This window comes from Myiozetetes cayanensis, unplaced genomic scaffold (assembly GCF_022539395.1).
Source record: "Myiozetetes cayanensis isolate MyiCay16 unplaced genomic scaffold, myiCay2020 scf1, whole genome shotgun sequence".
NCBI lineage: Eukaryota > Metazoa > Chordata > Aves > Passeriformes > Tyrannidae > Myiozetetes > Myiozetetes cayanensis.
This window is the reverse complement of record NW_026086604.1, coordinates 30,577,764-30,599,385: the sequence shown is the minus strand read 5'-3', so window position 1 is coordinate 30,599,385 and position 21,622 is coordinate 30,577,764. Positions and strand designations below refer to the sequence as shown.

Below are 21,622 nucleotides of genomic sequence, written 5' to 3'. Positions count from 1 at the left end.
TATCCAAGTATCTTTACTCAGAGGGACAGTATTGTTGCACAAAGATCCCAAATCACTCATTACACCACAGAGGATACAAGTCCTTTAGCACAGTTGCACTAGTATAATAAAAATAATAAATCCTACTGCTGTGACTCTGTGCTTTGGAGAAGAGGTTCAGATTAGAATGCCATTTTTATTACTGAGGACAGACAGACCACCAATTTAATTCTCTGAAAAAGCAGAAGTAAAAAAAAATGAAGTTGAGATGCAATCACTTGCTCTTTTCATAAGTATCTTCAGTAAATTATTAACAGCCACAGATTTTAAAAATACATATGCAGTTAGCTGAGATATATTCAAATACTTTATGTGTTCAAAAAATATGGACTAAATTCATACTAAAACAGTAGGTAAAAAACCTACTGTTACTTCACAGCAAATGTCATGCAATACAGCAATATTCTTAGAAGGGCCTAACTTAAAGACTGAGAAGGTGTATAACTACAGAAATTTTTGGTATACTGTGTGTTTAATTCTGATTTTAAAATACATTAGTATAGATTAGAATTAATTGAAAAAGTTTCTTAATTGTAAACATCAAAGCCAATGATGGCAAAATCACACCATACATTTTAAACTTATTTAAAATGAAACCAACATAATAAGAAATATCATCACAATAACTGAAGTTTAAGAAACTCACAGTATCTGCAGCATTTCAGCTTATTAACACAAGTATGAGAAAGGCATCACTCAAATAGCTGTGTATGAGATACTACTGAACACCTAGTCTTGGGCCCTGCCAGTTGTGAATTATTGTTTCAGCTTCTAGTATTTTGCAAGTTTATTTTTCAAGAAATCAGAATTTATTAATAACAAAATAAAATACTATGTTCTATATTATAATGTTCTAAAGGGAGAAATTGTAGGATGGATACTTTATTATTAAGGATTAAAAAAAAAAATTGGTTTGAGAATAGTATCAAGGAAAAGTAAGAATGAACAAGATAAAGTTTTAGAAAAAAGACGCCCTTTGTCCTACAGTAAAGTACGTAGAAAACTCAACTGTGAAATCAGAATAAAATCATAAGATACTGGGTGCTGGACATTTCTTATATATCTAAAGCAACAGAACTCCTATGAGAAACTGTCACTATTTCATAAATTCTGTACAAAAAAAGATGTTCTGGTAATAATATATAATATAACTGTAGGGAATAACTCTTAAGTAGATGAGCTATGGAGACATTAAACTTGTAATCAGTTAAAAATTCCAACTAGTATAGAGAATCAACAGAGGGAATGCAGTTAATATAGTGATGTCATGTCATTTTCTCACTATCAAGGAACTAATCTTCGATGTCATGACAAAAAGGGGAGAAAAACTATATGTCCCACCTTCCCTTTACATTTGCTTATATACATACACCAGTGTTGTTTTATAAGCAGTGAGGTAAAAACACTATGGGGCCTTCCAGCCACAAGCACAGAGTACATAATAAAATATGCTGCTACATAATAAAATGAAGGACCTGGGGGAGAGAGAGATTTCACTAAGCTGCTCGGAGATGAAATGCAGTTATATAATCAAAATATTTTTAAATCTTCTATGTGGATAGTTTTGAAAAATCTGGCATACACAAAAGGGATAGTTAATTTATTATACTATGAATACAATTCGAAAAGCCTCTACACCTCACTTCAGGTGGTTAACCCAATGCAAATCTTGGAAACTGCTACCTCCCAAGTGTCTCCAGAGGAGCTTCTCTTGCTGCTTGGCAAGAGCAAGACACTTGCACCTCTTGGAGAAAGCTGGACTGCACAGCTTTGTGTCTTCATTGAGCTGTCAGCTTCCGTGCCAAATCACCACAGCATGGTATTTATTAAAGTCTTAATCACATACATGTCTACCCAGTCAAAGGCTGCAAGTCAAAGTGCTGTCATTTTTGTAAAGTTGTACTCCAGGGCTTATGGTGCCTTATGAGATGCTGCAGTGGTTTTGCCTCTTAGTCTAACCTACTCAGCTGCAATAGAAATACTACAGCAGGCATGAAAAGGGATGCAAATACACTAGAATTGCATTTTACTTCACTTCTGCTTTTGAAAGCACTTTGTACAAAGGCAGCTACACAGGTTTCATTAAACAGTTCACAGATCACAGAATATTCTGAGTTGGAAGGGGCCCACAAGGATCATCGAGTCCAGCTCTTAAGTAAATGGTCCATATGGGGATTGAACCAACAACCTCGTTATTATAAGCAGCATGCACTAACCAGCTGAGCTAATCTCGGGGTCAGTTGGTATTAACTTTCCAATTAAACTACGTACAAGCTGTGAATTTTCCTCCCACAATAAAAATGACCCAACCAAAATAAACTCGTATTAAAATGATAAAACAAAACTGCCTCACATTTTGAAGTGAAAATATTGCTGTCAAATATTCCATTCATTTTTCTTATATGTCATGAAACACAACGTTGTGGTGGGTTGACCCTGGCTGGACACCAGTGCCCACCAAAGGCACTCTGTCACTCAGCTCCTCAACTGGACAGGAGAGAGAAAATATAATGAAAGGCTTGTGGGTTGAGATACGGGCACAGAGAGATCTCTCACCAGTTACCATCACAAGCAAAACAGGCTCAACTTGGGGAGATTAGTTGAATTTATTATCATTCAAATCAAAGTAGGATAACGAGAAATAAAAACTAAATTTTAAGAACACCTTCCACCCACCCCTCCCTTCCTCCCAAGCTTAACTTCACTTCTGAACTCTACTTCCTCGCCCAAAAGCAACCGGGAGGGTGATGAATGGGGATTATGGTCAGTTCATCACAGGTTATCTCTGACACTCCATCCTCCTCAGGGAAAGGCTCCTCATACTCTTCCCCTGCTCCAGATTGGGGTCCCTTTCACAGGAGACAGTCCTTCATGAACTCCTTCAACATGAGTCCTTCCCACAGGATGCAGTTCTTCATGAACGGCTCCAGTGTGGATTCCTTCCACAGGGTGCCATCCTTCAGGAACAGGCTGCTCCAGCATGGGCCCCCCACGGGGTCTCAAGACCTACCAGCAAACCTGTTCCAGTGTGGGCTTCTCTCTCCTTGGAGACACAGGTCCTGTCGGGAGCCTGCTCCACCAGGGGCTTTCCACAGGGCCACAGCCTCGTTTGGGCATCCACCTGCTCTAGTGTGGGGTCCTTCATGAGCTGCAGGTGGATCTCTGCTCCACCATGGACCTCCATGGGCTGCAGAGGCACAGCTGCCTCACCGTGGTCTGCACCACGGGCAGCAAGGGAATCTCAGCTCTGGTGCCTGGAGCACCTCCTCCCCCTCCTTCTGCACTGACCTTGGTGTCTGCAGAATTTTGTCTCTCACATATTCTCACTCCTTTCTTCTCTGGCTGCAGTTTCTGTAGTGCAGCAGCTTTTCCCCCTTCTTCAATCCGTTATCCCAGAGTTGCTTCCACCTACACTGATGAGCTCAGCCGTGTCAGCAACAGGTCCATCTTGGAGCTCACTGGCATTGGCTCCTTCAGACATAAGCGAAACTCCTGCCAAATTCTCACAGAAGCCACCCTGTAGCTCCCCTGGTAGCAAAACCTGGTCATGCAAACCTAGTACAAACACTAACTCAGAGATGCAGGATATTTTTTACAACTGTGAATACACTTGTATCATGTAAAAAAAGCACCACACAACATAAAGAAATCGTTATAGTTTTTCTGAATATTATTATTTATTGTATTTTTCTGGAATGCTAATCACTTAGATCTTATAAAATAAGAATTAAATGCTCAATTGAAATGATTCTTAGACTATGTCATAGTAATTGAACAAACAAGGACAGATAAATCAGATAATACACCACAGAAGGCAGAAAACATAAACAATGACTTTTCAAACCAAACACACTTTTACAATGTGGAAAAATTGAAAAAGCAATGTTAGAAAGACAAGTTGTTTTATGAACAACCAAAACACAGAGAACAGTCAAAACAAAAGACTGGACTTCATCTATGCAGAAAGTGAAAATGCAGTAGGGTGTCACCACACTTTCACACTGCTCTGTCATACAACCCAGTGCACCAAATCTAATCTGTGTACAAGTATTTAACACATGACACGTACTGCTTACTTGTGAAGGGCTTTACAAAGATAATAACTGAGGGCCAGCCACTGCTGGACAAAAAAAAATTACTTGACATACCTTGTATTTTATTTTATAAAATAACCAAGAGTTCTGCTTACACATTCTAATCAGAGCCCATTTTTCACAACAGTATTACATTAATGATTCCATTAATGATTCTTTTCTGCAGAACTGCTACCAGCAAGTTGTAGCCTGTGTTCTCTGTGAATCTGACTGTTCTGCAGCTAATAAGACTGTTCTTGTCTTCCTTAAGTTCTCTTATTAAGAAAAAAACAAATCAAAACAAAAAAGCAAAAAGAGACAATCGTTTCAATTTTTCAAGATCACATTGAATTTTATTTCTAGTTCCAAAATTTTTTAATTCTCCTTTATAGCATACACAAATTTAATAAGTGTACTGTTTCATCCACATCATTAATGAAAATATTTAAAGGTGGAGGAACAGCAATCCAATAGACTGGGGGCAGTGTCTAAGCAGGGAGCACCTCAATGTTTTTTTTCAGACCAACCCCTGCTTTGGTTAGAAGGTTGTTAATATGATTCTTCTGGGAAAGTCCCAAGTCACAGAACCCTAACAGTTAGCAGCTTCCTAACTAAGGAAGGTTGGGTTTTAGTTTTAGCCTTCAAATTCCATTAAACTTTCCATTCTTCTTTTATTCTTCTGATACTACTTCACTTGTTCAGATAAACAAAAGGATAAAAACCTGCCTAGAGGTAAAACATATTTCTGGTGTGCCATTTCTCACATTTACAGCCAATATTTATACATACATGGACATTAATATAAAAAGTACTATAGAAGTACTAAGCCTTCTGTAATTTCTTTTTACTGTGTTATATCTAGCAGCTTATTACGGATTGACAGAAAACACACAGCTCTGCATTACCTTCAGAGCAGCTGTTAGTTCAATCTTTTATGTTCTATAAAACCAAGTAACGAGACAGCCACACCGTAACAGTTTAGCAAGAGCAGGATTTAAAGCAACAATGAGCAGACAGTTATCCAGACTTATTAACAAAATTTATCTTATTTACACATTTTAAATAGGTAACATCAAGAAAATTATGCATGAAATCACACAGGGTGTCTCTCTACACCTTTTAAAATACATAATTTTTCCATATTACTGCTGGTCCCCACTGTTTGTCCTCCCCATTTGCTCCTCCATCAATTTTGTTGCTTTTTGCCTTGCCACGATTGGTTTGCCAACAATCAAACCAATCTAATAACTTGATGCCATAGCAGGAGACAATCCCATATCCTCTCTCCCCACAGCAAAAAGTTAGTACTTCCTGTCCATTTATCTCACTGAACCAGTTCACATGCAGGTGAGGAGGAACATAAGAGGAGTGCCTGTGTCTGTACAAGGAGGGCCATAAACTCCTGACCTGGACTGAGTGCACGGAATTAGCCCTTTCAACTCCTGCTAATCAGCTTAGCTTTGCTGTCATGACATACACTGAAGTTCAGCTCCTTCACACTGTTCCATACAAAACCCGTGATCTCATCCCCGACGACTCCATCTTCAGAAATCTGTGGCCTGGTTCCTTATTTTTTTTTACAGTGCCTTACACTGGAGAATCTTAATTTCAGTGGAAATATGGACATAACTACCAGCTAATTAACAGCTAAGAAATACATGACAGCAAGTGAAGTTATACCTTAAAAGCATTTTATTTTCCTAAAGTGTAAGGTGTGGGAGGGAAATCACTAACTTTCATTTTGGTTGTTTGGTATAAGGTGATTTACAATCAAAGACAAAAGTGCACAAGAAAGAGAAGATAAATTGACACAGAATATTAATGACTAATACTCAAAACTGAAGGAACTGCAAGGCTTACATGAAAGTTCCCCAACTTGCTCAGTGTTTAACCCAGCCCCTGAAGACTAACTAAATACTACAGTTCCATGCAAGTGCTTTCCTCTGCTCTTGGACCGGAGCAGGAAAGTGTTGTAGATAAAGTCCCAGAAAGGCAAGGGAGGGCCAAGAGGCTGCAGTGAATGCTGGGTCACAACACTAAATCCCACCGTACTTTCAGATTCTATCACCCGTGGAGGACCATCTTTGCCAACTCCCAGATACAATCAGCAAGAAGCTTTCTAAGAAAAGACAGGAAGGTATTTTTGAGAAAAAAAAATCAAGAAATGGAACAAATCAAAAATCTGCACTCATATTTTTCAGCCACTTCTTCAAACAGAAGTCAGGTAAATTTTCCTTTTGAATTACTACACAGGGCAAGCACATTAAAACAACAACAAGAAGAAAAAGATTTAAAACTCAGAAAACTGAGGTAGAAACTGTTTCATTTCACAGACTTCTTTCATCATGAAACCATACTGGTTCCCTAATTTCCAATATGATGTTGATCCAAGATACTACATAAAGCATATGAGTCTCTTTATCATTGAACATATTACCATTATCACAGAATAACATTATGTGGGAATACATATTATTTTATCTGTCACTGATTCAATACTTCTCTAAGAACTCTCTTTACATAGTTTTGTGTAATTTTGAAAACAAAAGGAAAAACCCAAACAACAAATAAAGTACCTAATTATGGAATCAAAGAGAACTACGATTTTCTCAATCAACAAAATGGCCAAAAGTAGGAACTTTTGCCACCATTTAATTATGGTATGTTAGCAAGGGGGCTAGAACAGAAAAGTCTTACCCTCAACCAAGGTTCGATTCATACAACTTGAAATACATAGCATACATCAGAGTAAATATAATAAGCAAACATTTTGGATGTAGTAAATTGCTTACACCACTACAGCAAAAGACAAGTAACTAATAAGAAAAATCTGCAATCTCTAAGGCCATCTACATGCACAGTGTATCTCACACCAGCACAGTTACCCATACTGCATGGCACTGCTGTACAGCGAGATATGAGGATTCAGGTAATGCTTAAAGACATCTATAATTTAGGTTTACAAATATAAGCAAGGTGTTTATACCTCCACTGGAGTAAAAGGAAATACAGCATTGAATTACTATGGTTTACCAGCGCCAACTGAGATATCCTGAGATATCACATTTGGATACCTGCCTATTCCATCAGCTGCTGCTTCAGCAAGCAGATATCCTCTCAGAAGACCCATGCTATATCTGACACTGCATGGGGCAGACAGTTCAGAGAAACCCTGGCATAAAGAGACAATGAAATGGTAATAACTTATGTGTTTAAAGAAATGTGTTACACCACTAGTCAGTACAGCCAGAAGACCCAGGGAGTTATTCAAGGTGATCAACAAGTAGCCTTCTAATTTAAGATTAGCCAACCACAGTGGCAGGTGAGGAGCAGACAGTGTAACTTAGTTTCTTGAACTGCATGAGATGCCAAAAATACAGGCAACTGAATCCTATCCAAAGTCTACTGCCAAACTTGTCTTCAACAAGTAAGTGCTCATGGACTTTATTAAAACTAACAGACACAATTACAGAAGTAAATAAGCTCCCTTGCAGAGAGGTTCCCCATCTATAATTTATTTGCCTCAGATATAAGGAATGATGGAAAATGCAGAGGTTAGAGCACTGACTGTAACTGCACATTTTTGAAAATGTGTAGGAGTATAAAAACTAGCAACAAGAGAAACTTCACAGAAAGTGGGGCATAGTGACAGGCAGGAATGCAACTCTTCCCTTGCTTCCCCTGGCAACAGCAAGGCTGACATGAAAAAGCTGAGAAAGGAGCAACTCAGGCCACAGTGCATCTTACTGTGTACAGCAAAACTAACAACCCCAGGCTGTAACACAAGGCTAACCTTCTCTTCTAACAGAGGAATCAGTCAGGTCATGTGTATACCAGACAACCACTTGAAGACTCAAGTGGAGACTTCACAGACAGACAGTAGAGAAACTTTATTAATATTCATCTTGAACCATGGTGGGAAAAAAGGATTGCTATTCTGTATTGAAATGATAAGGGAGATCAACCAGATTATCAACTCAAAGATTTCAATGCCAGAAGAAAACTAAAAGATAAGGAAAACCAATCCGTTGCAAAAGAAACAGAGCCAGTTTGGCATCTCAAAGCTTTTCAACTTGTATATAACCCAAAGCTCAAGGGAGAAAATTAGTCTGGTTTATATAAATGTTTGCCACCTTACAAAGATAATCTCATCAGAAAGTCTGTCTCAATTTATTGCTGCTGTCCAGAAAACAGAGAAGAAGGTAAAAAAGCCATGGAAATTTCCAACAGGCAATGTCAGCTAACCCAGTTCTCAAACTACTGCAAATTTTATGCCCAGAAAAGACTCTGGACCATCCAGACAGAACACTGGTTGAGACACAGGCATCAGTTTGACCGAGCCAGGATACTCTGAATTATTGCAGAGAAGAAAATGCAAAACTCCTCCATGAAACAGCAAGGTGATCATCAGAGCCTTCTTTGTAGAAGGCCTTCCTCATCCAAAACCCTGATTTGCCTCAAGGTTTGAGGCAGATCCCGAAAACTAGCTTATAGATGGCTATAAAGCCTTACAGATCAGAGGCAGGACACACACATTGCCCAACAGTAGGGGGTAATATCCTTCTTTGTATTTGTTTACTGCACCTGGGAGCAAGCACTAACCCAAAGCACAAGAGCTGGCTGTCCGGTACTGTAACTCATCAGCTCTCTTCCTTACCATGACTGAAAAATTACCTACGACTTCTTGAAAACAGAAAACTTGTATCTCCCCAGACACTCTGCGATACACAGTCATACCTGTAACACTTTTAAAGTCACCATAATACCATCTTGCTGCAGATGCAGGTAAGCCACATTCACCTTAGGTAAACAAAAATGAGCTACTCTGCTTTCCTGAAGGAAAACACTTGAAAAGAAGGGAAGCCTAAACCACTGGTTTAACAATCAACCATCAGCTTAGAAATGTAGAAGGGGATTAAGTGAGTAAATGAAAAAAACATGACTCAGATTTGACACACTGCCGCTACACCCTCATTTGTATCAAAGATGTAATTGGTTCCTTATTTATGATGTTGGAGTCTAATTAGATAGAGCTCCTTCCAAGAGGCTAGTTTCTTATCTAATTAGTATTTTGAAGTTTCTCTCATATAAATTTCTAAAAGCCAGGGGTTTTTTCAATTTGTGATAACAAGTAATATTATATTCCCAAGATCTCCAATAAGCTTTGACTGATTTTAAATTACAAAATAATCATCTTCTAAGTAAAACATCCCTCCAATTGTTATTTTGTTCTGAAGCAGGCAAAAATTACTTCTTGACTTCATTCCCTAACTAGAAATCGCATATTATTAAAGGAATTGAGAAAATTATCTCAGTTTTCCTTGACTAGCTGTGTGAAACTACTTCTCACATAATTTGTAAAAACAAAGTTTGGTGAAGTAGCAGAAACAAGCCTTTTTATCTGAAAAAAGTTACATCTCCTGCTACTAGTCCTTCTCATACTGTAACCATCTCCCTGTAGCAAACAGCTACAAGATCCTCAGGGAAGGAGGTTTCAGTGGACAAAGTGGCAGGTGTTGTGCTCCGTTGTTAGAAGCACATAAATTTCTGGTTTTATGTGCCTTTTTTTCTTCTCTGTGAGTGTACTTAAACAAAAAGAGTATTTCACAGCTAGAGTGATGAGTGCCCACCTTGGAGCCTCATATGGCTTCCAAGAAGTTCCAGCTCCCAGACACAGCTGGGGTCAAATTGCCATCTCCTGTTCATGAATCATTCCCGGAGTTCCCCCTTCTCTCAACTCTTCCACAGACAGGTTTTGCAATACTTGGATATAAGATAATGTTAACATACAGTTCATACAGAGACTAGAGACTGCTCACTAGAGGACAGGATGGGGCCTCTGCTCACAGGCATAGAGTACCTTGTCAGATCAGAAGTTCTGCAATGAATTCAAAAAGCCTCCTCCCTATTATAAGTGCAGCTCTCCCCAGTCAGTGAATAAAGATAAAATAATTACTGAGTATTGGATTTGGCCTACCAAGTGCTCTGACTAAAGAAAAGCACAAAATCAAAGTTTTCAATGGAAGAAAATTAAGTTTAGATATGCTATGTTTGGGGGTAAGATCTTGAAATGTTGCAAAATTTATGACACGGGCCTGACTCAACAACAATGAAAACAGAATCCAAAAATTAAAGCAGCAACAGATCATACAGAGCCAGCATTGACCTGTGGCAACTAACACTGGACTCCAAGAAACAAGATGGGAAGAACATGTGCCTGAAAGAGTTTAAGAGAAAACCAAAGGAGCTAACCCATCCAGCCACATGCAGCAAGCAGCTATCAATAAAGATTCCTCAAGCATCCTGAGAATGAAAAGAATCATCAACAACTCAGCAAAGTTTACCAGGACATAATCACCTATTGATTCCTTGTAGCAAACCCATGCTTTGGACAGAAATTATCAAGTTGCAAAATTAAACACAATCAAATAAGTTACTTATCTTTGGAAGAAACTACAGATTATAGAAGACTTTAACTATCCAGGAAGAGGAAAAAAATCCTAGTGGCAGACTTACAGATCCTTTCAGAACCAGCAAAGAAAGAAAACACTGAAGAAAAACTGCTGGATACATGATCAGTGCTAAGAATTAGCTAAACACTCAAAACTTGGCACATGCAGAGCACACATTCTGCTGCAGCACAGAGGCTACACACAACTGTCAGGACGGCAAAAGGTTAATTTCTGGAGTTGAATCAGCAAGGAGGATACTAAAGTAACAACCAAGAACAGAAGGGAAGAGTGCTGGTAAAAGGACACCCGTTCAGACTGAGCACACTGTAAGGGCACAGAACCAGCATAACAAAACCAGGCTTCTTCCTCCAAGTTATGCACCGGTGTTTAGAAGTGCCAAGGAAGACATATAATAAAATAGCAAATCTTCATCCATTGTGCTGATTCTTCAGAACTTGTTTCCCCAGACCAAAGGAAGTTATAAGCATAACTACTACAGGAAAAAAATGTAAACAAACCGTGAATTAAAATCTGGAATTCTCTCAAGTATTTTTCACCAGATAGAGTCAGAAATAAAACAAAGGACAACTCTGGCTAAAAGTGCAACCTGATTCAGTGTTAACATGAAATGATTAAAAATAATAGGACACAGCACCTAGAAATGAGTGAAAGTGAAAAAGAAGTTTCCATATATTAGGAATGGCAACACTGTTCGTAACAGCATAGTCTCACTATCTGGAGACAGAACAGATGGGTGGTTGATACTCTGAGCTGCCCTTCAAAGGAATGCCTTTCTCACCACTTAGTGTACTTTCAGGACTCCAAGGCCATTAGACTCAGCAGGGTAAAGTTAGCTTTTGTGACTCTGGAACCACCCTAAACTAGAATGAAATAACAAACTTGCTTTTGAACTTGCAAGGACAACACTTCTGTTCACTACCAAACTAAGACTCCCTCCTCTTTACCTTCAAAACCAAAATCAAGTAAACAAAAAGCACTTCAAAAGGGAAGGAGGACCCTATTTTCTAGGATCTCCAACAGAACACCTGCTATTTAGCTACATGTATCTGCCTAACACAGTCTCACCTCCTGCAAAAGAGGATGTTTTTTGTTAATGGAGGGTAGTGCTCTTAACCCAAAGGCCATCCAACATCCATCTAGATTGCAATGACATGTAGCAGAAGCTCAGATAGAAGTGCAGACCCCAGAGCTGTGGAGCAGAGATCTGCAATCCAGAACAACAGCAAAGGCACCCACATTTGAAAAACAAAGTAGGCCCTGGAACTAGAACTGCCTCAGCTAACCCTGTTCACCTTCAGTGCTCTGTCCTGCCCTGTATCGCGGATATATTAGCTACATTAGTCTGACAGTAACAATGTTTCCCTTGCTCCTATGAGGAACCAGAGGTGCCTGAGCAAAGGTAAACAGCGCCAGACATTTTTGGTGCTAATGTCAAAACTCCTAGTGAGCCCAGAGTTGGTTTACAAGCCTTGAAAATGGTCAAATTACTACTGTGTCCAAGAAAAGAAACAATTTCAAATCCAGGATGGGCAAGGTGCTGTTCAGATCTCTTTTAAAATACTTTAAATATACTGAAGTTTCGCCAGCTACAGCAGCCTTTTGCTCTCATAACACTCCTGTAATCAAGGCGAATGTTACAAAGTATCGAGGGGCTCTGACTGCAGTAAGATTTGAAGAGAACCAGCAAGAAAAGTCAAAGTTTTATGCGCAGTTTAATGGTCACATGAAAAAAGACCTCCAAAGCCACCTTCTCTGTTGAACTGCCACTGACAGTAATTTGTGGAATGGCCAGTTTCACAAGAGCTCTGTAATGTAACAGCTGAAGAAAAGTGCTACATTAAATTCTTCTCCTGGGGCTTGGAAAATACCCATGGTTGCCTACAAATCCACATCCAGAACGCCCTCACGAATGACAACTCCATAAAGCCCATGGAAATGGGATCCAGTCTTGGCATCTTCAGTGAGTTTTCATTTGCTTAAGGCTCTAAGTGATAAAAACTGGCCAGGTGAAGAGGAGTGAAGTAAATCACTCTCCCTTTTGAAGAGGTCAAATCCCGTATCTAACCCAGTAGATTCAGCTAAGACAGAATGTTGAGAGATATCTCTGAGAAACCAGGGTGAGCTTTACCCGCCTGCTGATCCAGTACAGGCTTCTCACTCCTTTCACAAAGGTCAGACATCCTTAGCTGCCACACAGAAGCTGAGAGGACACTCATTTCATACAAGACCAGTAAGTGTCTTGCACTGCATTATAAGAGGGTGAGAAGAGTTTCCAAGAAAATCCCTCTGGAATCATTCATTGCAAGCCCAGGCCCTAAACAGGCACAAAAGGAATGTCTCTTGGGTATATGCTCTTAAGCAAAATATCCCCTTGAATGGACATTGCCACCACAGATGAAACACAATTCAAATCTGGCAGGTTTAAGTACTATCAGAGATACAAGACTGAAACAAAAAGCAAAGAAAATATTTTCCAGTTTGGAAAGGAAAAAGCAACCTACTATCCAGAACTGAAAAAGGACCAGAAGAGGAGAAAAAAGTAAAACAAGCAAACAAACAAAATGTTAATAAGAAATTTTAGATTATTTCTTGCTCTTACCTTGTCTAACAAAGCCAAAACTACTACAGAGTGGTTTGGGTGGGGGTTTGGTGGGCTTCCATTTGGTTGGATTTTTGTGTTTTGTTTTGTTTTTTTTCTTTTTGTATCAGAACTGGATACACTACAAAGTGACTCAATATTGCTCTACATCAGCTCTGCAGTTGCATCTTAGGATCAGTGTATCTTGATTTCATCCTTCAAAATATATCAGTGCATGGATGTGCCATCTGAGTGACATGGAAGAAGTTCACTATCACTTGCAGTCAGTTATTTATCTGGACAATTTCAGTTACTGACACCAATCTGTTTAGTATAGTCCTTATATTTGTATAAAACTGCTTTGTTAAACTGGGGTCATTGTAGGACAACTGGAAAGTGCAAATACATAATAGGTGCCAAAAGTAAGAAACTAAGACTAGCAATAGCAATAAAAATTAGATTACTCATCTCTTAAAGAACTCTCCTTGATCCAACAGGTGATCATTTCTATTACAAGAAACTTTTCCAGAAAATCTGGTCTTCTACACCCAAAAACATTTCCTTCAGCCTGGAGGCAAACACTTTCCTCAAAGCTGGCAAGCAGCAAAACTGGAAGTGTGACCACCATGATCCTTCGGAATTTTTCAGAAGATGATGAGACTGTAAACATACCCTTCAAGTGAGCATGAGCTACTTTGGTAAAAATCTTAGTAAGCTATCTTTTCCCAGAAAGTGAGGACAGGAGGTTAACCCATACTTGACATAGTACTTGGACACTGGTTATAACCAAGGACCTCTCCAAACACCAATGGGGATCTGAGCTCAAAAACTGAATTCTAATCTGTCTAAAGTGCCCTGTCCCATCATTTTAATGGCAACTAAAGTACAAGAGTATGGGGAAACAGAAGTATACTGGAGTCACAACTAATTTAATATGAAAAAAGTGCTATTTACCAGAGAAAAAATTAAATTTCGCAATTTGATTTTATTTGGTTAAATATCAATAAATTTGTAACATTCTAGTGATATACTATACAGCTGTATAGTTGACTAAAGCAAATGAAAAGACGCAGTATGACACAGGTGACCACTGGGACCATGGAGTACACATTTCATAGCTGGGAAACTTTCCAAAAACTACCAGCTTAACAAAAAAGACACACAAAACAAAACAAAACCCAAGCCACATAACACTTTCTGTTGAGATGAAGTATGAATAAACTTTAGCAGCTACAGACATAGATGTGGCTCTAGTATTACACTACCACAGATGGCTTTTCAAAGTTCATTTTTACATTAGGAATTGTGACATGCAATTTTTTTATTCTAAATAGTCTCCAGAACAACGCCTGACAAGACATCTCTCAGATTCTTACTGAACTCTTGATCTTTTAATGCAAACATACTTTGGATAATGCTGGATAATGCTGACAACGAGCAGACCCCCTAAACACAGAGCCCTTGATTTTTAATATATATATATGTATGTCTGTATTAACTACACTATACACAGGTTCCATTTCCTCTCTTCACAGACTTTATCATGCACTCCCACTAATTCTATTCCCCCCCTCGCACCATATATCCTCTCCTTCCTGAGCAAAACTGCCAGCCCCATTCCCTGACCTGCCTTTGCAGGACCCCTGCCTTGTGCTTTTTAGGTGCCTCAACCAAATGGTACTCCCTGCCTTTCTTTCTCTTCTTTTCAGAAGAGAGAGAAAATTCAAGAACTATTGTGAAAAATACAGACTATGTATGATCTAAAGATTAGAAATGCAAAATATTTGGTTCTGGCAAAAGACAGGCCTAATACTTTTCCTATAGACCTTGCTGTTGCTGACAGGAAATCAGTGTAAGCAGGGGAAGGAAAAGTGAAGCTCTGGTGGCTCATTAACAGAAGTTATGAGCTGTTTCAGTTACACTAAAAAGATGCAGAGTTAGGTCCTTCCCCACCACATCAGTGAGACCCACATGAGGAAGCAGATACTTCGCACTCCAGTGGAAGACAGTCCATGTTCATGTATCTACCAAACATACACAAAAGAAAATGGCACTAAAACTGCACACTTTATAGGGCCAGCTCTCCAATAGGATGATATCATAAGAAGATATATTTCGGGATGAAGGACTGGACATAATTGATGAGAGTTTTACAGTGTTTTCAAAGACTGACAAGTCAATAGCCACATATTTCGGGTAGGTCAAAACAAACTGTCTGGATAGAGCATGACAGGTGCACCTTTCCTAAGGGCTAAAGACGCAGTCTTGGAATTAGAAGATCTGCTTCACTACAGCCTGTTGCCTAACCTTCCCAAGGTCATTTTTCAGCACACTTGACAAATAAAACATCTAGTATTTGATTCACTTCCCACATTCACACTAATGTAAAACAGGGTTATGGTAGAGTCCAGTTTATAAACCTGTGTAGGAAAATCAAGCCTGATCTTTGTCCCCAAGGAAGGAACTGAGTTAAATGCTTATTTAAACTTGCTTCAGTCATTAAAAGACCTCTGATAAGGTTTTCCTGCAAATAAAACTTGAAATTTTCTTTATAATCTACTATCATAATTCAGGGTGCAAGATTATTCAAATTTATTATTTTGACATAACTCTTGGGGGACAAGGTAGTTTAAGCTGGCAAGAGAATATATAAAGACTTTGGTCTCCAGACTACAGCCTGAGCGGAATCCAAACTGGATGACTTCGGCTAAAGCTGAACAATGTTGCTGAAAAGTAGTCTGCAAAGAAAAGAAAATCTGAATTGTCCCTTCTCCTCATAAACTATGAGCAAGCAGGCAGTTTCAATCCTGTTCCTAGCTGGCAGCAACATGAATCTTCACAAAGACAGGCAAGAGGAGGAATATCTCTCTCAGAGAGTTTTTCTAGGTCAAAGCTAAGGTTCAGTGGCTGGAAATCAGTACTGGAAATCTTGCACTGCTGCTGACTTTCTAGAAAAAAAAATATTTCATTCAGAAATCTGTCAGCCTGGCACTGTTTACATAGGCAGCAATATCACAACAAAGCCTGTATAGAACCTCCCTGTAGTTAGCAAATGACTTAAATACATTAATATTACTACACTGGTGTAAACTGCTCACCTGGAATTACCACACAGCTGAGGAAGACCTTACTCCTGTGGAGCTGATGCCACTAGTAACGTAAGCAAGATATAGCAATGTATGCTCACTGACAGAAGTGCAATTTAACTACACCAAGTTATGGCAGAGCAAACAGCCTTACTTGTGCCTTGCAACACCGTAGTTACTCATGCATATCCCTCAGTACTGTTCAAGACAATATTTCATGCAAAGAGTGGGGTTACAACAGCAACGCTTTATCTACTCTTCTGTATATCCTAAACTTTTTTTAGTACTATGGTAGTTGCACAGGGAGCATTCCAAGCATGGTTTGAGAAGCTTACATCTTGCTATTCACAGAAACAGCTTAGTCTTGGTATTCACAGAAACAGCTTCCTGGCCATAAGGCAACAGCGGGCAGATACACTGTCAGAAATGTTTTGCTTGGGTATCACTGACTTTGGTGGGCCCCTGAGCACTACGAGGCAAACAGCTTCACTGCAGGATTCGCCCTCACAGCTCACCCCAAGAAGCCCTCACTTTCCCAGGAGAGCAAGGCTGTGACTTCCAGGCCTGGCTGTGATCAAGATGAACTTTTTTTCCACCAGAGACACCTGAGCAATGGGAAAATGCCACCAAGCTCCTGAGAAGCCTGGACTAGGCATCTTCACTGGATCCCATCTCAACGACGGCCTCACAACCCTCGTGCCGGGCAAAGGCCGGCAAACCGCTCCGCTGCCCATTGCTTGGGAGAGATGCCGACATCCATTTTGGGAGTGGGAGAGCCCGGCACTGATGGCAAAGTTTCGGGCCCTGTCCGAAGTTTGGGGGCAGCGCAAGATGTGCGAAGTGAGGACTGACTAACACACACGTACAAACACACGGCGGCCGAGCTGCGAGGTCCGCGCCGCTGACCGGGCGAGCAGCACCGAGCGCCCCTCGCCCCGCCGGCGGCGGAGCAGCCACCCCGCGCCCCCGGGGCCACGCATCGCCACAGCGGCGCGCCGGGCCGGGCGGGCCAGGGGACGAGGAGCAAGTTCGGCGGGCACAGAACTCCTCTCTGGGGTCTGGAGCAGGGCAGGCCCGGCGCGGTCCCCGCCGATCCCAGCCCCGCCGCACGGCCCGGCCTTGGCCCGGCCTTGGCGCAACGGGCGCCGCCGGCACCGGACCGGGAGCGCGGAGCTGCCGAGGGGCTCCAGCGGGGGCTCCCCCGCCACCCCCGGAGCGGCGGCGCTGCCCACCTGTGCCCCCGCCCGCCTCCTCCGCCCCGGGACGGGCGGCTGGGGGCGGGCGGGGGCGCCGGGGCGGATGGCGGGGCCGGTGCCACCGCCCCCCGCCCGAGCGGAGCGGGCCGGCAGCGCCGTGGCGCAGCAGCGCCCGCCCGGCCCCGGGGAGGCGGGGGCGCCGGGGCCGGCGGAGCCCTCGCCCGGCAGCCGCCGCGCCAGCGGGAGGAGCGGGCAGCCGGGACGGGGACTCGGACACCGCGGCCGATGCCGCTCCCTCCTCCCGCCCGGTTACCTGCTTCCCGGGGACACTTTGGAGACGCCTCCAACATCGGCAAACACTAAAGAGAACTGACCCCGCCGCCGCGGCGGCCGCCGCCGGCCCCAACCACTGCGCCCCCTGCCCTCCGCCGGCGCCGCCGCCCGCCCCGCCGCCCCCGCGCCGCGTGTCGGCCCCGCCGCCCCCGGCCCCTCCCGCTGCCGCCCCCGCCGCGCCCGCCGCCCCCGGGCCGCTCCCGGAGCGCTCCCCGCGCCGCGCTCCCCCCGCGCCCGCCGCCAGAATGGCCCCGTCCGCCGCCCGGCCCGGCCGGCGGCAAGCAGCGCCCCCCGCGGCGGCGCCGGGAACTGCGCCCGCCGCCCGCCCGCCCCCGGCCTCGGCGGGGCCCGCGGCGTCCCCGCTCACCTTCCCCCGCCGGGCCGGGGCCGGGCCGGGCTCCACCGCACGGAGAGGCCTCGGCACCCCGCAGGAGGCAGCCCCGACCCGGCCGGGGCGCAGCGTCGGGGCCGCGCCGGGCTGACAGGGGGGGCTGAGCTCGCCGTGCCGCTCAGGCGCTGCCCCCTGGCGGCCGCTCGGAGCGCCGCGCAGGGATCGGGCCGCGGGGAGCGGAACGGGGAGCGAGGTTGAACGCCAGGGAAAGGAAAATAATGGCTTGCAGGAATACAGGGAGAGCGGGGGAAAACAACACAGCGCAACAGAGAACGGACCTGGTTTTATTTCTCCGAGATGGTGTTACTCGTCTCGCTCTAGCCTGGACCACTAACTCTAGGACGTGCTTCCCCTCTCACCTCCTTTCCCCTCCGAGACAGCTGGTTTTGGAGGACGGCAAAAACTCATAAGCATGATTCATGTCAAATTTTTTTTCTGTCTAGAATTAGGGCAACTCATGTTTCTGAAGGGGAAGATAACTGATGCAGTTCCTGGGCGCTATCCTACAGCTGCCTGGAGGGAGGCTGCAGGAAAGCGGGCCAGAGATTGCAGCTGTGGAGGTTCAGCCATGGAGATTCCACGGCGCATAATTGAAACGTCCTCCTTCCCCAGATGGGCACAAAACCTCCCTCCTTGGACACTGTCACGGCTCAGCTAGATAAAGTCCTGGGTAACTTGCTGCTATTTTTTGGACAGCCCTACTTCCATGCCCTTCCAACTAATAACAATCCTATGGTTCTACCATCATAGAAGTATTGATCCTGTTGCCACGTTTTAGGTTTGAATGTCCATTACAGAAGGTAGAACTAGGCAGAAATATGAAAAAAAAAATCAGAAATTAAAAAGTGCTTATGTAAAATTGAGATTAAAGTCTGAAGAGTTTCTTCCTTTAAATTAGAAATTAATAGAGGAAAAAAAGAGGGGGGTCATAGAAATTAATTTCTATCTATAGCATGAAAAAGATAGCAAATTCTTTATCTCAAAGTAATCATTTTATTGTTCATTGACAAAAGATTTCTGAATTGAATCCACAGCCTATCTAAATTTTCTTTTGTAAAAATCTGCTCTCTTGATTGGCTGAAGGAATTATTTGCCAACTAAAACAAACCAGGAATTTTTTGTGAAAGCCAGGTAGAAGCATCAGAACTTGAAGCAATGATCTTCCTACCTGATTTGATAGATTTCAGTAACAAAGTTCCTCAGGCTTAGAAACAAAAGTAGATTTCTTTTGAGGGGGGAAGATACCTATATCTTTTGACTATGCAACTAGGTTTTAGTGATGGCTGTGAGAGTTATAACATTAGTGATAGCAAACATAATTTAAAAACAAACAAACAAACAAAAACACAATAGAAAGTCAGGGTCAAAATAAATCCAGAGTTCATATTTCCTCCAGTATCTGTTATTCCATGAGAAATTTTTTTAATTGTGACTTCACACCAAGAGGTGGATAGGTACTGAGCAAAAGAGAAAAAGATGTAGTCTGACAGGATTCCCAAGCATGGTGTAGGCACATAGCCCAGGTGAATTTTGGTAGTAAGCTTGCATATTGTACGTAATATACAACACCAAAACCATATAATGACAGTGGCAGAACTGTATCGTGAGTATCTAAGTGATAGCAAGGTTTTATTCATAGAACACTAACATTTACAACTTATTTAAACACACTTTGGGAATTCATCATTTGCTAAGAGTTTTATACATACCCTGTTATTCAGCAGTGGCAGCTCGTCCTCCTCCCCTTCTCATTCCTCCACTGTTTTGTTTTCTGTTTCTGAGAAGCCTTACCCCTTAATTAATTTAAGAACTGAGGACAGAAGTATACAGTATAATACAATTTCTAATGTATTCTTCTGATATAATTTAGTGATACAATGTAGCAATGGATAATAATGCAAGTACTTTTCATTAGGCTACTACAAATTTTTGTGAGAGTAAAGTTCATTCAGGTGCTGAATCATGACGGTGCTCCCATAAGTCTGTAGGGTTTTTTGTTTATTCTTGGTGGGTTTTTTCCCTTTTAATTTTATGTCTTGCAATTTTTACTATTAGTAGTTTGAAGAACAACCACATAGTATAACATATACTTAGCATCCATGTACCCAGCAGAAAAATGCATCCAACGAAAGTCAGCATCAGGTTACAAGGGAGGTCTTCTGAACTTTCTGCACAGACAGATGTACTTCCAACAAGCCTATATTCTATTATTTCATTAATTAAAATTTTTATAATATTGCTATTGCTATACAGTTAAAGGCTTAGTTTAAAAACATATCTTGAGATACAAGCATCAACTCAGAAAAGTCTTGTATCTTGATATACCATTTTGTGGTGCAAATGGAATACAGCTGAAACAAAACTGAATACAAAAGAGCAAATTTTATCCCCAAATTTACCATATATGTATATTTTATAAAACAAAGGATATTTTATAATAATTTTAAGTTCATGTATTTAGATTTTTTTAATGTTTCCAGTACGATTGAAGCTTTACATATATGGACAACTAAATTACACTACTAATAATTTCTTTCGATTTACTGTACCTTTTTGTTTGTTTGTGGTTTTTTTTCCTGCTACTGCTGAGATACAGGATAAAGGCTAGTCAGTACCTCCAGTAAAAGCAGCTTATTAAAAACTAAAAACTTCTCATTTTTGAAAACCAGATGCATAGTTTATACATACTCATTCACTCTACTCCATTAGTACACAACAGGAGTGTCATGACTTGCCCAACCATCCAGTTTCAGTAATGCAAGTTGTTAATAGGAGTGATTAATCCGGTATGCAGTTTGAAAACAACAAAACGCCACAGTAAGGTCTAAATGCCTGCACAAATACCTAACTGGGGAAAGGATACAGAGTAATTCCATTTGGTCTTTAAACACAAGAGCAGGACACTTCAAGACACTAGGCCTTGTCATTTTTAATTTCAGATTCATAAAAACATAAATTGGCACTTTCACGCTGACTTGCAAAAATCAAACTATTTTAGTTTTTACTGATCTATTTTATTATTAGAATTATACTTATAAAAAAGTCATCAAAAAGTGACTTTCCACCCCCACAATACACTTTGGTGCAACAAACCAAACCAAACAAAAAAAAAAATCCCCAAAGAAAATGTCCAGACAGAACTGTTGGTTAGAAAGAACCTCTGAAATTCTGCACCACCACTCTCCCTGCCCCCTGAAACTAGGACCAACTTTAAAGCTGGATCTGACTTTGGAGTTAGCAGGTTGCTCAGGTTCCTTTTGATAATTTCCAAGAGTGGAGATTTTATAGCCTCTCCCAGAACTCTGTTCCAGGGTTTGACAGTTTCTTTGTAACTGTACTTTTTATATATTAAAGAATTAGATGATATTTTGATACTAAATTTAAAAGCACAATTAAGCTAACAGAGTGCTCATAATACACCAATAGGGAGCAAAAAATAAATTTTTTAAATTA

At 41.5% G+C, this 21,622-nt stretch overlaps 1 protein-coding gene across 3 annotated transcripts in view; it reads right to left on the bottom strand.

The window, feature by feature from the left end:
* STAU2 (staufen double-stranded RNA binding protein 2) overlaps positions 1–18,165 on the bottom strand; it is a 172,599-nt gene extending 154,434 nt beyond the window's left edge. For 2 of the 3 annotated variants that reach the window (XM_050314964.1, XM_050314982.1), the window contains exon 1: positions 17,759–17,864. The gene's annotated coding sequence lies outside the window, so the exon portion shown is untranslated. Of the gene's footprint in view, positions 1–17,758; positions 17,865–18,145 lie in introns of those variants that run through there. The other variant, XM_050314973.1, reaches the window with a different exon arrangement.
* Between the last annotated feature and the right edge of the window lie 3,457 nt (positions 18,166–21,622).